The sequence below is a fragment of the Tauraco erythrolophus genome, chromosome 2, assembly GCF_009769465.1.
Source record: "Tauraco erythrolophus isolate bTauEry1 chromosome 2, bTauEry1.pri, whole genome shotgun sequence".
Lineage (NCBI taxonomy): Eukaryota > Metazoa > Chordata > Aves > Musophagiformes > Musophagidae > Tauraco > Tauraco erythrolophus.
Window position 1 is genome coordinate 108,358,140 of NC_141466.1, and position 17,246 is coordinate 108,375,385.

The following is a 17,246-nucleotide window of genomic DNA, read 5'->3' on the forward strand; positions in this document are numbered from 1 at the left end:
CTACTGCCTTAGTGTATTATTTCTGGGAATGAAATTCAGATATGCTTGCTGAAAAGATGACTCCCTGAGCTCTGAGAATACTGAAAGCTTCCTTTGCACAACTCATGTGGTTTCTTTGTGCTTGTCATTTGGCTTGGATCAGTGAATCCCACACAGTGCATCATTTCTGATAGGAATGGCCAGAAGTGCTTATATATCAATCCACACCTCAGGGATTCAGGGAATATTTTGGCCACACCTCTCTCTGGTGCAGACCTTTGGATTTTTCCTTTTGTGATTTGCAATGCTGACTTCTATTTTCTTGGCAATGGATAAACTATGAATATGACAGAGCTATTTTTCGCTGTACATCAACACATTAAGGACAAAGAAATAATTTCCAGTACCCATGTACAAGCTCACATATAGGAAGAGACAAGATTTTAGATAGCTAGTAAACTCAAGTTGCGTTTGCAGGCTCTTATGGCTGGCAAGCTAACTGCTTGTTTTGCACTGGGTAAAGTAAAAATACTTTCCTATCTGTTTTAAATAGTCTCTTCTTTCATCACTTCTATCAGAGAAGAATATTTTGTCTTTGTTTACTAGGTGTCTTGTCCTCCTGAAGTGCTGAGAGGATTGATAAAAGCTCATCAGTCCCAGCATTTAAGATACAGTAAATGACACAATTATTATCTGTGTATTAATGTACATCAAGGTGATTAATTTTATTTTCTTCCAGCTCAGTGAAAAAGAACACAGTAAAGTAAAAGGGGCACTGGATTCCCAATGAGTATTTTCTCCTGCATCAATATTTTTCTTTCACCTAGGATAGTTTTGCTCTTTTTTTTTTTTTTTTTTTGAATGCAGCTATTAATTCCAGGCAACCCTACAACATGAGCCACCCAAAACGGCATTTATACCAAGATAACGGGATACAAAACTGAATCTGTCAGCAGTGTCCATGTGATTTCTAGTGCGTAGTGGAAGCATACAGTGCTACGTAGTGCTCTGAGGACCCAGTTGTGCAGTGCACGTTACACATTAGAAATAATGCCTGCTTACTTCTATTCCCTTTGACCATAAACAGCTTTGTTCCTAAGTAACATCGTAAGGACAAATAACTGCTTGAAACATTTCCAGGTAAATACTTCAAGGCAGCACTAATTTGAAACACCACAGGTCTGCTCAAAAATAACCTGAACACCTGGGTAGAAATCCTACACCTGGCCCTTTCTCCTCATGTGGCTCAGTCAGTTATTTGCAATTCTTCGTGTCAGTTGACCCACCCAGAAGACGGGAAGAGCTATCTCGGCTCCTGCAACAGCCAGGGATTACTCTAGCCTTCATTTGCTGGTGCCTGTGAAGTTCCTCAGAAGCACATGGCTGAACAAGAGCTGGAATTTTATTTTGTCATGAACTCACCCTTTGGCCTTGAGTGTATTATTCACATTCCTTGTATCTTCAGGGCAACACTTGGAGGCAAGGGGCTTCTGAGGGATGCCCTGGCCACGGTCGCCATGTGAGAGCACGGACTCCTTCCAAAGCAGGGCAGTCCTTTACAGTTTCCCTCTGCAAACACGGGGAAAGGGAGAGCGTAAGCGAACACATCACAGTCAGGGAAGCCCCACGATCTGCCTGCGACGCTCCTGTTTCCCGTCTCCCCCGAAAAGCAGCGCAAAAAGCTGCATGCTTTGGCACCAGCAGCCTGCTCCAAACGACACACGACACCTGGCCGACATTCCCTCCGTGCCCCCACAAGCACCTCCTTGAATAAATACACTGGGGGCCTGCGTCTGCCTCTGAAAGAAGGGACTTTCCATTAGAACCCAAACAAAACAGGGAATATCGCAGAAGGAGGGGGCCGAGCCGCCTTGCTCCGCCGGCACACGAGGGCAGCCGACCCTGGGGGGGTCATTCCCGGTCCTGGCTGCTCAGGGCGGCTGCCGCGGGCTCTGCCCGAGGAAGAAGAGCTCCCTGAGCCGCGCCGGCTGCTCGCCCCGTCCCCGCCCGGCGGCCCTCCCAGCTCATTCGTGCCGCAGCCAGCAGATGTCAGCAAGCGATAATAAAACACGGGCCGAGCCTGGCGGCACAGCGCGGGTTTGGGGTTGTCGGCACACAAACACGGCCGGAGAAAGGCGCCCTGCGCCCCAAATCCTCCCTGCGCGGCCCCAGCGCTGCCCGGAGAGCCCAGTCCGCCCGCGGGCTGTTGCGGGGCCGGGGGGCGCCGGGTGGGACACAGCCCCGGAGGGGAGCGGGCAGAGGGATGCGCTCCCGCCGGGGGCATCGCAGTGCGGAGGAGGAGCTGTGCACACCTGCGGTCACCTTCCAGCTGCTTTCCGTTTGCTCGATCCCCTCCTAAAAACCACCTGCTGTCCTTGAAACGAGGGCAGCTGCCGTGGTGCTGGCATGGGGGCAACTGGGGAAGGGGTACTGATACTGCCCAACGGGACACGAGAGCATCAGGTGAGCCTGACCTGGTGCAGACGACACTGTGGCTGCATCGCCACTAGGAAATGAGATGTGTCCAGAGTGCCAGTGCTTGGGAGTGTTCGCAGGCACTGCTTGTTTTGCAGTATATGAACTGCCAGTGTGTCTCTGGACCTGCTAACAAACCACTGTTAAGAAGAACGAACAAAAAAAACACCTCAACCTGTAAGGCTCTATCCTAAAACTCACCACTGTTAAGAAGAACAAACAAAAAACCCACCCTAACCTGTAAGGCTCTATCCTAAAACTCTTACTGCATGGATTTAAGAATCATGTCAATACCTCAAGTCGCAAAGTAGTGTGGCAGTAACCCCCATATAAAGGTGCTTGTATCAGTGTAGAGTACTTCTACGTAGGTTTAGACTTTAACGTAGCCACAGCCGCAAGCAGAAGTGTGAATGCATTCAACTAACATCCTGATCCTCTGCAAAACATCTGCTGATACTTTTCAGAAACTCTGCTTAACATAAGCAGCAAGTTTCATATCAGGACTTCATGTCAGACGCTGAATATAAGAGTAGTTTAGTCGTCTCTGTAGTTTTAGTGCCCCAGGTAGTAAATGAGAGCAGGATCCCAGACCAATATCCTGCAAATTGTTTGCTGACTGCTAATTCTGGCCTCACTAGCAGAGGTAAGGGTGAAGCAGCAAATTTTAATTCTGTGTTTTTTGCACTCCTGGATGAAAAACTCATCCTCTCATCAATGTCATGTGAGTGTTGGCAAGGCATGTGGAAAATTACTGTACATTTGCTAGGATTTTGAAATAAAGCCTCGCAACTAAGCTTGGAGTAATCTGTGTTTGCACTGAGCTCCACAAGCCTTCAGGAAAGCAGAATAAAATCCAATGTCGTGGAGCCTGCAGCTCAAGATTTGAGTGAACCACTGAATCCTGGAGGGAGATAGGTCAGCACGCAGCAAGAGACAGTGGCGGGTTTAAGTCTTCTTTGTAGCTCTTTAGAAAAATCTCTACTTCTCTCACTTGGGGCCACACATAATGTTGTTACTCAGACTTCCAGCTTTTACAGAAAGACTGGAAAGCATCTGATTAAAGCAATCATATTACAGAAGCATCTGATTAAAAAGCAATGAAGCATTTTTTTTAATAGAAATAAAAGGCATTCAAGTGGCATCATATGAGGGTCTGGCCTTGCACCTTTAAAATTGCTTAACTTGTTTTCTTCAAATTGGGCTTGCTTTTCAAGTCTCAACTATCCAAAAAGAAATCTTTCCCACATAGCTCAACCCTCTGATTTCACTGGGCCTGTGTGTGTGAGCTGGATAACTTAAATTTTTTGGCCCTGGTTTGAAACTCCTCATTTCAGGTGGTTTGGAATTATCTGAGCCTGAAAATGTGGTTTGGAACTTATGCAGAAAAATGGTATTTTTCATATGCATATGCCAAAGGCTTTGCCAGTTCCGCCCCAGCTGTCCGAATTGTCACCAAGCACAGAAAATATCAGCCCCAAAGGAATTGCTCCTTGACATTTATGGGCTGTGAAAGAGAGGTAAGACCTAACCCTTACGCCCTGGTCCTCTCAGGGAGTTGTCCAGGCAGAGCGCACTTCGTCTATGCTTAAACTGATGAAGAAGTTAAATGTACATGAGAATAAGAATGTTTAAATTCATCAGTACAAATTCTAGATGATGTCAGGAAGTTATAGGAAATTCCCTACTCTAAACCAACGTAAGGAAAGAATACAGGGAAAATGGGCTATGTGGCTGAAGGGGCTGGAGATCTTATAGCAATTGGATTTAAGTCTGTTCAGACGAACAAGAAAGTCTAAAACACGGGACAGGTTAAAGAAGCTCCAGAAAAATCCATAATGTCAGGAGTAAAGGACATAAAAACATTGCTGAATAAAATTTATAAAATAAAACTTGGAAATCAGTAAAATTAGGATTAAAGGCTAACTCATGGCATTTTACTTTTAATTGGGGTAGCTAATTTTTCAGGCTTTCATATGTCCATGATGCACTAATAAAAAGTAACCCCAAGTCAGAAAATATCACTAACTTTAATATTTACCTCAATAAAACAAGGCAGAACAGGTTCCCACAGAGGCTTTTACCTAACTTGGTATTTTCTTTTATGCTAAATTGCTACTGCTACAGTGACCCCAGGAAAACACGAAACCAAGGATGTTTGCACAGGTGCAGCTGTGTTTGTTATTGCAGGGTTTCTCCCAAGGGCTGCAGCACCAAGCAGTGGATACAGGTGCCGGGGGCTGGTAGGACCCAAGAGTGGCACCACAGCTCCCTGTTGTCCGACCCCCCCGCCCCTCTGCCCCTTACCTTCCTCTGAAAATACATCTATGTGATGTTGGCCTATTTATTGCAAAATTTAGGGGGGGGGGGGCTGTAATTCAGGGGGGCTTACTGGTGCCAGTGTGAGTTTTTCCATAGCTTTTCCATTGGGTTCAGACCCAGTTCTTAGGTCCTTATTCACCTGTCCAGCTTATTCGCTGTAAACTTAAACATGTACTCACAGGATTAAAGCAGGTGTTTCGATTGCCCGGCTGAACAGAGAGGCATTTAAATGTGTGCTTAAATGATTTGTGGAACCGAGACCTGGAAACCCCCCAATTCCTCCTCAGCGTGAAGGGAGAATCAACAAAGGACATGAGAAGCTACTCACGGAGTTCAAAGAATTACCTTCCCCTCCCTGAAAGGAAATTCAGAGAAGAGGAAAGTAAAACAAAAAGAAAAAGAAATGGAAAACTCTCTTCTAGCACTTCATTTTTACAGAAAATATCCCTGGTTTCCAGAAGAGTTTAATCTCTTTTCCAGTGTTGACCAGAATAACAACCTTTCTCAAAACACCAGCACAGATGCAATGTTGGATGACATGACAAAGCAGGAAACAACCCTCACAGTCCAGCAGGAAGAAGGTCAGATCATCTTGCCCCTCTTTCTGACCGGAAAACCCAACGCCACTATAAGAACTCTGCTCGGAGACATCTGCTTGTCTCATGGCTGCTCTTCTTTCAGCATGTGGAGATGGATCTACCTCAATCAGCAAAGCTCTCAGCCCAAGGAACACTTGGCAAGATACTGCAGATTGTCCATTATGTTCTTTCTATACATCTCATTCTGAGCGATCTCCCTGTCTTTTGGCTTAAACGTCATGTTATTCCTTCTTTAATTACAGATATAACCCCAAACTAGAAGTTACTTCTCTAGTCCAGAATGTATCAGATACTTGAATTTTTCTTGGTAGTGGGATGTTTGACACCAGGAGGAAGAGCAGGCCTGTTCTCCAAAGGCACTGTTCAGCATTTTACAGTTCTTTCTAACTTACTATTCTCTATTCACACTATTTAGGTCTTTCACCGCTCCTTTCTTTGTGTTGTCAGATTTCTCTTTTGATAACTGAATTAACTCTAATGGAAGGTTCTTTCTGCTGCTTTCATCACTCCTGCTCTATTTTTTTTTCCAGACAAAACAAGGGTACATCTCAGCAGCTGATGCACAGTTCCCAACAGCCCATTACATCCAGGAAAGCAGGCATTTTGGAAATGTCCATTCACCTGTGGAAATGGAGTCACCCATGGGTTTCTGCAATTTTTTCTGAGGATTCCCAGAAGTCCATTGTCACTTCTATCCTTCTCATCTCCCTCTGACCACACTGGGGTCATCCTGAGTCCAAACCCCAGTTCAGGAAGGGTGAGCACAGGTCCTTCAGGAATCCAAATGCACTGTTTGAGTGCTGATGGCAGATAACTCAACGTGCCCCAAGGCATGAAGTATTTTATGACTGAAAACAAATTTTAGTGGGAATCCTCCAGAAACATGAATGGCAAGGGACTACCTTGGATGCAGTCCTGTCTTCCATCAGGCATTGTATTAGCAAATGTATGGACGTACTGGAATTTCTATTTCGATCTTGACACTGTGCACTCCTCTTAGATTTTGCTTGTGCAAAGCAGCAATTCAAATATCTTTTTTTTTTTGGCTGTATTTTAGGAGGTTGTACGGGTTAATCATACACTTTTCTGTCTAAAACAGTAAGAAAAATTATTCTTTGTGATACCTGAGATCCCACTGCAAGGGAACGCTTGAGGAATCCCAATATTTAACAGGAGGGTGAGATTTCTGAAGAACTGGCAATGTGTCCAGACTGAAGCAGGATTGGAGAGGAAAGACATCAACACTCTTTGAGACATTGAGGTTTATATCATAAGCCTCAGATAAACTGGAGTTTACCTAGAGCGTGCAGAAAAAAAACCCACCTCCTTAGAGTGAAGCTGTCTGTACTCTCTTCATCCCATGTGAAGCCTAGTGAGTTCTGTGATCCTTGAACACCTGTTTTACCTGCATTAAAAAAATAAAAATTCTTTATTATGTTTATATAACAAATTAACTTTTAAAATTTTTAAGAAAAGACAACTTTTCTGTGATTGTATTGCTTGCACAATCTCAGACAGCTTTAAAACTATCAAAGTTGTAGTGAAATGTAAGTAGCTACATCAGGCCATTATCATGCAGCTGTCTAAAGATTACAAATTAAGGTAGAACACATCCATAAAAATAGAAAAATATGGATTGTGGACTCATTCTTGTAAAGGACACTCTCAGTTTCTACAAATTTCATTAAGGACTAGATTGTGATACTCTTACCCATGTCAAGTGATATCTTAATACTTCATTTAAATGGGATAACTCAAAGAATTAGGTATTATTCAACTTGAGAAAGGTATCACAATCTAACCTTAAAAGCTGAGTACTCTTAATGCACAGTAGCACCAGGCTTATTGCAGAGAAAATTAATGTTAGACCTTTGAGGTGAATAATATTAATTGTTTTCCATAAATGGTATTTTCTACCAAAAATCATCTGAGAAATTGCTTAACTTATATGCTAAATCCTCCGGGGGAAGGGAGAATAGCTCCAGTTTCACTGCCTAAGTGTCTGTTCCATTTAAAGGATATTAGCTAGCCAAATGAAAAATGCATGAATCAATCAGCAACAAGGACCTTGATCTCTGAATGAGACAATGCTGAGCTTTGAGATTTATGGTCTTGCTTCCAGAATTCCATTATTTGGAGGAACAACAACAATAACAATGGGAGATGACATCAGAATAGCGAGTGTTCTTCTTTTCCTTTCTTTTCCTGTTGATCACAAGATGCTGACTTCTGTGTCATTCACCCCTGACAAATGAGTAAATGTTCAGTGCTTTAAAACATTATCATATACATGCTCAGTTCAAAATAAAATGAAAATGTCTTCAATGGAAGGGCATTATCATGGCTTGTATTTTGCACTGCTAATTAGTTTATCCACAGAGCAATTACCTATTGCTTGCTTTTCTCCCATATTTCTTCTGCAGGCAGAACTTTTGATTTTTATACACAGAAAACGTATTGTTGGGAGTCATACTGCATTGATGAAGAGCAGACAAGGACTTCATTCTAACCACTCGTGATTCCTGTTTTCAATTTCCCTGGACAACTTCAGAAAAAGAAATAGAATTGCCCCTTAACTTTATGATATTCATTTTGTGATATCTACAGTAGGTGAAGTTCCTTTGACACTGTCTGCCTGCCAAGACCTGCCTAACAGGCTTAAACTCTTCTGCCATAGTGCCAAAAGTGTAACATGCCAAAGGTAACAAGGGGATAGATTTACTAGAGGAGGCAAGAGGGACCCACATGAACACTGACTGGACATGGGCACGCTCTCACATAATGTGATATGCTTGTGACCATGCAGCTGTGGGGTGTCCTTCCCCATTAAGGTTGGAGTTGTGTATCTTACCAGTGAGATGTAAGTATTGTTTCAACCTGATCCCTCAAAGTATGCGGAGAACCAGAAGAGCACAAATGACCCCTTTTCTAGAGCCCAGATCCAGAACAACCTCTGGATTAAAAAAAACCCCAAAGCTCTTATGTCGCCTTAAACATCACCAAAAACACTCTGGTTACATGTCTATCAAGAGATGGGTAGATATACATAAAGACTGGATGGAAATACTAAGAAGATAATGCGCTCAACATATAGATTATTAGTAGCCATTTATAATACTAACATTTGTAACACTTTAAGCATGCAGCCATACATATACATTTCTGGTAGGAGAAATAGGCAAAAGTAGCTTACTGTGAAAATATGCATACATTTGAAAATGGCAGCAAAGATCAGATGCATATCCAGCCCTAAACTCTCTCCAGACTATGGGATATTTGGATTTAGGCTTTGTTCAGTGCCTTGTGTTGCATAAATGGCTCCTCTCTGGGGCTGTATTCCTTCTGCAAACATTGCAGCATAGCTTGGCCAGTGAGGCAGGAGATATATCGGAGATAGGGATGCTCCTGCTCCCTTACTTCAGCAAGTACAGGTTATCCGAATCCTTGATATAATTTTAAGACACGTCAAGATAATCAGCTAAACCTTTCCTTGATGACATGATCCTCATTTGGGATGACAGTAAGTTTAATGTAGAATGTATCGAGTTAGGGAGGTAAAGCAAGAACTACATCACTTGAAACCTCCTCGCATTTCAGGAGGGACTCAGTAACTGGTTGTCTGCAATGAAAATCTAGAATGAAGTCACAGCTCTGTATAAGAATGCGTGTACAGAAAATATACATTTCAGTGTTAAAACTGCAAAAGCAGCATCCTTATTGGCATAGAATCTCTTCTCAGCAGCTTTGTACAAGCTCTTGTAAATAAATCTGCACAGAACATAACTTACTTATTCTACTAGCATAGGGAAAACACCTCCAAAGAAATTGGTATATACGCTTGCTAAGAGATAAAAATGCATTTTCTGGATTTGGATGCCATATCCAGTAACAGGAGCAAAAAAATACCTGTAAACGTTAGACTCGAGATAAATGTAGTAATAGACCTGTGGATAAATCCGTTACTTCCACGCTACTAGATGATATATTGTTGTGAAAAAAAGTCAAAGCACTGATTACCAAACCGCAGCAGTGGTGGTGTTTGCAGCCATGGATGTATCATGCTGTATCACTCTATCTGCTCGGTGTTCTTCAGAGAACGATCCAGTGTGCCACAGACAGAACGTCATTCAGTTCTTGGTAAGAAATCCACATCTAGCAGGAACATAATTGAAAGCAAAACTGATTTATCCCAGAGATTACTTAAACATATATTTTAATCCCCTTTCAGCCTGAATATTTATAAAATATTACATTTTCATTTGCTCTCCTGGAAAATTTTTTTTTTGACTGTGTCAGGATACATTTTACAGAACTTATGATGAAGACTATGAGGAGAAACCAGCTGCCTTCAATACTTCTGATCTGATGGAAAAGCCACTGGAGTCAATATAGGGATTCCTACTGATTTTGGTGAGTTTAAGATTAGATCATTTAAAACATAATGTCTGTGTTTTAAATGATCTGATGGAAAATGGACATGGACATGTGAAAATTCTGAAAATATGACAGCTAAGAAACTATCTTACTTGGGAAAATATTAGATTTAATAATAATAAAAAAGTCAGATGTTGTCCATTTTGTATACTTTGAATAAGTTATTATTATTTATTAGCATTACTGGGGATGCTTGCTTAACAAGAAATTCTTACATTTTCAGAGTTCACTTGCTCCTGCTGTTTATAGGAACAGTTTGCTGAGACCAGCAGTTCTCCACCTTTTCAGGTCATCTATTTCAGTCAAACCAACCTTTCCCCGTCTGGCTGCCGCTGCTGTCCTGAGTGATGTGGCCATATAGAAGGCACTTCAATGTAGGACATCATGGCATTGACTGGTGGTGGTTAGTTGATGACTCAGAGCCATTTCTAGGAAAAGCAAGTGACAAACGAACCCACCTGTGAATCTCATACATAACCAGGTGAATCATGTTTTGGAGAGAGTCAGGGATAAGGGAATGGACTGCACATGGGCTCAAAATGAACCTGTAATCTTAAAGAAAAAGATCTCCATGCTTTATGGCCTTGAGGAATTAGAAGGTTTGTACAGCTTTGAGAAGAAAAACACGACTCAGTGTGAGGAGAAACAGTAAAGGTAAGCAGGAACGATGCTTTCCATTTTGTGGAAAATTCTACATTTTTGAAAGTGTTTTCCTTATACTGAAACAGAATAAAGTTTCTTCCCAAGTTTTCCTTGAAGTAAAACGCTAACAGAAAAAAAGTATATAAGATTTACCCAAATGCTTTGCTTTGACTTTGAAATTTTTAAAACATCTGAATTAAAATACATTTTGAAATTAAAATAACATCTTTATTTTGATTAGGTATTTTTAATTTTTTTTTTCTGTAATCAGCTTTCAGTGAGTTAACATTTTCCATATACAGTTTTCTGTTTATTTCTGAAATTTTCTAGACAGGCAGGGAAAATAACTGGGAACAGTTACCACAGAGCTTTTAAAATATACCCCACTGCAGCAGGTAGCTACATGTACAATAGGCCTTTGCCAGTGCCATTCTAAGCTGGCCTCAGCACAGTTTCTTTACCTGCCTTCGTTCCTCCAAACATTCTCCCAGACAGGTAATATTAAGGAAAGGTCCATACAGTCCTGTTGATGATGCTCTTTTATTCATCAACAGATTTCTACTGAAAAAAAAAAAAAACAAAACAAAAACATAATGTGACTTCAGTGGCACCCTATGGATGGAGAGATCTGGAGATCTAAAGTTAGGTTTCCCATTTTAGCAACATATTGTACTAACTGACAATGGCTTTTCTTTTAGCTAAGAGCATCACCCAGTTTCCAGCATGGTTACAGCTGCAGAAAAAGACTGGCAGCTAACATAGTAATGAGTCAGTATCTATTGAGATTCACTCATTACTATTAATTTCCCTGTTGCTTCCAACTGATTCAGGAACTACTTATGGAAATTCTTCTTCTTCTGTCTTACTGAAATCCAGCACTGTTGCTGTCAAACCTGCCAACAGGCGCAGCAATGCTACTGTGATAAAATAAGTCCAATTCTATCCCAATCTTGCTTTCCTAGGGAAGAACAGAACTCATTAAATAATTATCAACTGTGACAAGAAAGTAGCTGGCCAAACACTTGCTGCTAATCTAGGCATGACAGCAGGACTATACCTTTCAAAGCAGTAATTAGCTAGATGAACAACAACATAAGTACCAGACAATGACACAGAAAGGACTGTCCCTAAAGGACAGATTCATTATACGCAGGGTTTAGTGTTTGTGTGACTTATGAATGTTATTTTGCAGTATACAATTACACTTCTCTTCTGCTGCTTTTCCCCTTTGTTTTCTGCACAGTTTATGGAAGTAGGCAGAGAGAAAAGCTGAAGCTGAAGCCACGAGAGAATAGGTGACGGAAGTTCTCCAAGTCCTGCCTTACATTCATGAAACGAGGGTGGCTGCATAGATCTCACGGTAGAGCACCACCATCAGCCTGCACCTCCATCTTGTGGGAATGAGAAATCTGCCACTTGCACCCTGACCTTATTGTATGCGTGGACTGATCTTCACCTAGGGTTTGTAGATCAGGTCTAGTAATCCTTAGGAACTTTTCTTTCTCAACAGGGCAGATTCTCAGCTGGTGTAAATTGGTGTAATGCTATTGAAACCAGGGGAATAATATGGATTTATCCACGGCATACACCGAACCAGCAGTCAGCACCAGCGCTAGAGCTGTTGTCCTATCAGCCAAAAGAAATCACAAGCCCAAACGGCTTCCATTGAATGTAAAAGGGATGACCATGGTCACACCAAGAGTCGACGCTGGTATTACACACAGCCTAACTCGTTTTCACCTGGACTGTTCAAGTGCTTAAGGTTAAGCATACACATAAGTGTTTGCAGGATTAAAGCCTCCATTTGGGATGACAGAGTAAATCCAAATGGAGATTGATTAGCTGGCCAGGGGCAGGTGAGGTGGTCAAAGGCACACACAGTTTATCATATGGCTCTGTAATTTACTACATGATTATCACTACTACATATTTGGTGTGGGGATATAGATATACATGCACACATGTATACGCAGAGCCAAACTTTTTTGGCACAGGGACCACACAGTCATTTCAAATTGAGACTCTGGGCTGTGCTTGTTCCAGGACTGCTTGTCTGTTGCCAACACACTGAAGCGCCTCAGGCTTCAGTCTGATTCTTTGTTTGCTTGCCCATTAAAGTTCTTATCCCACACTCCCTTTTGGCAGAAAATTTTGTTATTTCTGCTTTATGCTGGCCTAGGCCCTTCTCTTGCCTCTGTTCCTATTAACCTATAGCAGTGACAGCCAGGAGCAAACTGAAGCAGCTGGTTGGAGATGCTACTATCAGACTGCGAAACAGCTGTTGTGCAGAGGGGCCACCCTGAAAAACTTCTATTACAGCACTGCTGGGCTGTATTTTGGCCATTGCAGACAGGGAATTGGGGAAAGAGAGCACTTTCATTTGCAGATATTTAATTGCTGAAAAATGTAGGGGTGTGTGCAGCATCTTTATTGGATGTCACACAGAAGTAATGCTTTCCAGGTACTTTTTTGGCACTTTATGTCACTATGCTCTTACTGCCAGCATGCAGTGGCCCCATGTTGCAACTCAGTGTGAAACTGATTTCCAATTTTTCTGTTTAAATTAATATTTACCAGTTGGTTATTTTTGGCAGACTTCTATTGATAGCATTGATTGAAGACGAATAGCCAAATTCAGTTCTTGGTTACAGCAATATGACATCTGGAGTTAACTCCACTTTTACCAGTGTCACGAAGAGCAGGCATGGTCCTTTTCATGTCTTTCTTATGGCAGAACATTTGCTCTGTCCTTACCTATAGGTGAGAGCTGGGCTGCAGTTTTAGCTTTGGAAAAGTTGGGACACACCATTGAGTATAGCTCTGAAATTTATTGATTGGGCACTTCTCTAAGATACTTAACAGTACCTGCATCTTAACCTTCAGGAACCGGTCACTTCAGAATACCATTACGTATGTGCAGAAATAGCTCTTACGAAAGCAGCATAAATTAGACCTTCGCTATCAGCCAAAAAAAAAAAAAATTACTTGAGTACTTTTGTACCCATCATCAATCAGGTGGATTAATCACTTCAGAGTTATTTTAGCTATTTCTAAACTAAAGATAAAGAAGAATCATTGACCAGGGCACAAGTCCTACACTGTAATTTGAATGGACTTGTAGCAAGTGAGGTACTTGATGCAGCTGTGCAGAATTTTCTGCGTGTCCCGTTGTGTGGTACGGGCGTAGCGCCTCCATGTCTCTGTAAGGGTACAACAGTCCTCGTTGCCTAGACTGAATCCACTCTGTTGGATAACGATACAAGTGAATACCTCAGCTATGTCTATAGAAAAGCTACAAAATTGCACGACAACACCTACATAATTGGCATGCATGCCTGAGCACTGTTGCGTTCAACTTACATTAAGAGCTGTACTTCGATCCACGTTCCTGTTTGTCATCTTAAGGGTGGGAAATCACTGAAAGAACAAAGTCAGCCACCAAGGCTGCCAAGCCAAGTTTGCTCTGACATTGATAAATATTCAAGCCAATGTCTTTCAAACGTTATTGTGAATCACCTTTCCCTCCTTCCTTCCCCTGCTTCAGTCATCTTGCTGGCTCAGAATGTTCACCTTTGTCTCAGACCTCAGCTGCCTTCACTTTATTGCATATGATTGCTATTGTCTTTGTCTCTTTTATCCGCTTCACTGTGTCTCATTTTCCTAAAGTACCTGGCACCCACTTTTCCATAACACTGTTCCTTTGTTTCAGGAAAACGTAATTTCAGGAGGCAGCAGAAATACAGTTCCAAAGGCCACAGGGTGACATCCTCTCTCACCTGATCTTTATTCATATCGGGGTTTAATGGCTTTTTTTTTTTTTCCATTTCTCAAGCACCCTGCAACTCCCTTCCTCCCTGACAGGAAGGCACATTTTATTTCTCATAAAAATGCTTTCCTACCAATCTTCTGTTCTTCAGAAGTTTCAGAGGCTCTTCTCTTAAATGTTGGTTTTCTCATGTGGATGGACCTGCTGGCCTGGATGTGGTTTATTACTCTGTTGACATTTTTTCTCCTTCCTAAATCTGGAGGAACTTAGACCCTCTCTAATCTCTGTTGTATTGGCTTCAGCAGCAATCTTCCCAAACTCTGTTTTTAATTTTGTGGTAGCAACAATTGAGAAGCTTCAGTATCTGAAGTGGTTGGCTTTCTAAAAGTAGTATTTTTAATGTACAGCTAGTCTTGTGTTTGTGGTTCATACATAATCTACCTGCCTCAGATATCTGACAAAAAAAAAATTGAGCTTCTCTCATTTCTACTAACTTGGGAAAGGATGCTGTTATGCCGTCCTTTATGTACACTTTCTTAACTCCCTGATGAAGTAAAAAAGGGCCCTCAGTCCATTGAAATAATACAAAACCTCAGTTGCTGATGGAAGTGGTATGTGATTTTCTGTGTACATTTTACACCAGAAGGTACCGTGCCTATTGTACATCCCCATTTAAAACTCAAACACAATGGCTCATGCAGCTGGATGGTGACCTGCCAATGAAGTTTAAGACAGCATAGACTTCCACATGAATCTGCAGATTAATGAGACAGAGAACTATCTTCTTTTTTTACCCACAAAAGGCTACTCATGCATTCAGAATGTGCTGCAGACTAAAACCAAAGTTCAACTCGCCGCAGGAGTAGAGAAGAAACACGCACAGGATATACCTCAGAAACAGCCCAGCCCTTACGGAAAACTCCTGTGGAATTTAACACAAAATTATAAGCTTTCTGCAGCTTTTTTTTTTTTTTTGTACCATCCTATAGCTCAGATACCTCTGCTATTAAATTCTATACAATGGCTCAAAAAAGTTCATATAAAAGAGGTAGTGCTCCATAGGTTTTAGAGTAATTTCTGCAGTGTTCTTTCACATTTCTATAGGACCCCCTTGTTTCTATTCCAATTACATTATCTAGAACTTTTTATAAAAGACCTATCTTATAACAGACCTTTTCCCTGTCTCTCCATTTTCCTTTAAGTATAACAAAATGTGTATAGAGATATATATTTCAACGTGTACGTCTTATAAGTCCATGATTTTAGGTGTACTATCATGTGTGGCAAAGGCATTATTTGTCTTTTGGCTAGTAAGCTGAGTAAACTAGTGAGCAAACTGTCAAAACCAGACAAACACAAATAGCAACTGCCTTCTCATCTTTATTAGGCTGATGAAACAATACTAGTGTGGAAGAGGGGGAAAATATTTTTTTTTGCTATAATTTCAAAGCAAAACTCGAGTTATAAACACAGAAACCTTTATTTGTGAATGTGCTAGGAAATTATGTTGGAAGATGAAGTTGTGCAAGGCTTAATTTAGCTCCTCAGATAAATAGAAGAATCTTCAGGAAGTGGTTGGTTCATCATAGTCCTACAATTCTGATGTAATTCATGCATATCTGTCCTTCTGGAATATGGTGACAGTTGTCTTGATTCAAGCAGTTCCATGAAAATGGGCTGCTTAATATTTGTCAATGGACACAGAGACAGCAGGTACTTCAAGGCTGACGAATCAGCTTTTAAGGTATTTTTGTTGTCTTTTCTTTTTTCCATTCCTATTCATCAAAATTTTCAAAATTTGCTCTTACTCACCTCTAATCCTCTTATGCTGCATCCAGTGAGCTCCATTAGAGTCACTGCTTCTGTGTTTCCACTCTGTCATCTCCCAAACAGACTCTGGATACACCTACGGAGGGACAGATTGTGGTGGGAATTTGAACACTGCAGACATGAACAAGCTGCTAATGCTCTGCCAAGACCCATTGGCTGTGCCAATGGGATGGTGACACTGTCAGGCAGGTGGCTGTGACAACCTGGTCACAAGGGTCCCAAACTCAGAGCAAGTGAGGTTAAAAAGAAACAGCTAACTTATCTCAGCAGAGGCTCAGATGGTAGAACTCTGCACAACCCTGTGTCTGCCTCTTTCTCATCCTAAGGCTTGACAGGGAGAGCTGAAAGAGAAGATTAATATAGTTTGATACCTTTATAACCAGGAGGTGGTAACTCACCATGGAAAGATAGCTCAGACTATTGTTTTAGCTAATAATCAAAGGCCAAATCAGCTTAAAATAGACTGGAGAAATGGCAGTAATTTAAATAGAATTTTTCATTTTAAAGTTCACCTGTTTAACTATGTTACAACAACACTGGATTCGCTAGTCCTTGTTTGCCATCGTCATGGCTTCAAACATGAAATTTGTTGCTCAGAGGGAAGGGGGCTGCAAGAAACTCCATATGACCTTATGACGAGCAATACAAATTACAGAGACTAAAGAAACAGGGTCTAAGAAATAGCTTTAATTACTCAGTCTTTGCATTTACAGAGGTAGTGACCAAAATAAGTAATTCAGTATCTATGAAGGCAAATGTTGGGTGTAATAAGAAATGTATAGAAGACTATAAGTTAAAGTAATTGAACCAGTGAAGGTCCCACAGTCTACTATTTTTTTTTTCTCTTCTATGAATTTCATAGAATAGCAATGTTTTAATCTTAAGGAGGCAGGAGATGGAAGCATAAAGCAAAGTGGCAGGCTTTAGCTTATCAATTTGAGACAAATATTTTTAGTCTCTGATTCTTGACAGAAGGATTACACATGCCAGCTTTTGTGACTTGAAGAGAAGGGGCCCCAGAAAGGTTTGCTGAAGTCAAAATGTTTTTAAAAGTGACTCACAGAAAAAATACAAGTTACAGCAATGCTTCTTGAAATGACCAATTTGATTTGTTCTGCAACTATTTTGTGTCAGTTTTGACTCATCAAGAGCTTATTTGGCTCATGAGGATGCCTTTGATGGTGCAAAAAGATCTCTGCATA